The sequence below is a fragment of the Pseudophryne corroboree genome, chromosome 1, assembly GCF_028390025.1.
Source record: "Pseudophryne corroboree isolate aPseCor3 chromosome 1, aPseCor3.hap2, whole genome shotgun sequence".
Taxonomy (NCBI): Eukaryota; Metazoa; Chordata; class Amphibia; order Anura; family Myobatrachidae; genus Pseudophryne; species Pseudophryne corroboree.
Window position 1 is genome coordinate 1,229,790,969 of NC_086444.1, and position 761 is coordinate 1,229,791,729.

Genomic DNA, 761 nt, shown 5'->3' on the forward strand with positions numbered 1-761 from the left:
GAAAGATTGTGTTAGTTTAGAATTAATTATTATTAATTATTGATTAATAAAATGTTCTGGTCTGTGTAATCACACTTGGTAATTGGAATGGTTGTAGACATTGATTGGTCTTACCTCCAATTCCCTGACCAGCACAGAAAATCTGTGTTAATGGAACCAGGGAGTGATCATAAGAGTTATTAGATGAGTAAGACCCACTTGGGCTACTTGGTTCAAAATTGGTAAATCTCCTGCATGGAGGTGAGTTGGAGTTTCAGACGTAAGCCAAGAGAATTAGTATTAAGCCTCAAAAAGAAAAAGAAGGGGGGAAGGAAGAATTAGTGGTGATACTGCTGTTGGTATTGCAAATACATGTGGAGGGAAATGGTCCCAACTCTACAACACCGGGTATTCGCAGGAAGTCTCCTCTCCTGGTACTGACCCGGCCCAACGCTGTTTGGCTTCCAAGATCAGACGAGATCGGGCATTGGCAGCGTGGTATGATAGTAGAGAATTTTTCAATTGCACCAATGAGAGTGCACCTATATAAGAAGCAGAAGAAAGAGGAAAAAGGGGAGACAGAAATATTAGGAACGAAAAAAAGGGAATGAAAATAGTATAGAGAAGAAAGGGAATGAATCAGTGTAGCATAATTGATGGATCTGCTTTCTGCGTTAGACACAGCTCAGCAATTCCCACTTGTGTGGTGTCGTGTTCTGTGAATCGCAGATGAGAGTCCATGAAGCAATAGTGAAGTATGGAAGGGAGATATGAGAGATAGG

General features: G+C 41.0%; 1 pseudogene; it reads right to left on the reverse strand.

Annotated features, from left to right (window-relative positions):
* Window positions 1–372: 372 nt before the first annotated feature.
* LOC134934644 (5S ribosomal RNA) lies at window positions 373–491 on the reverse strand (annotated as a pseudogene).
* Between the last annotated feature and the right edge of the window lie 270 nt (window positions 492–761).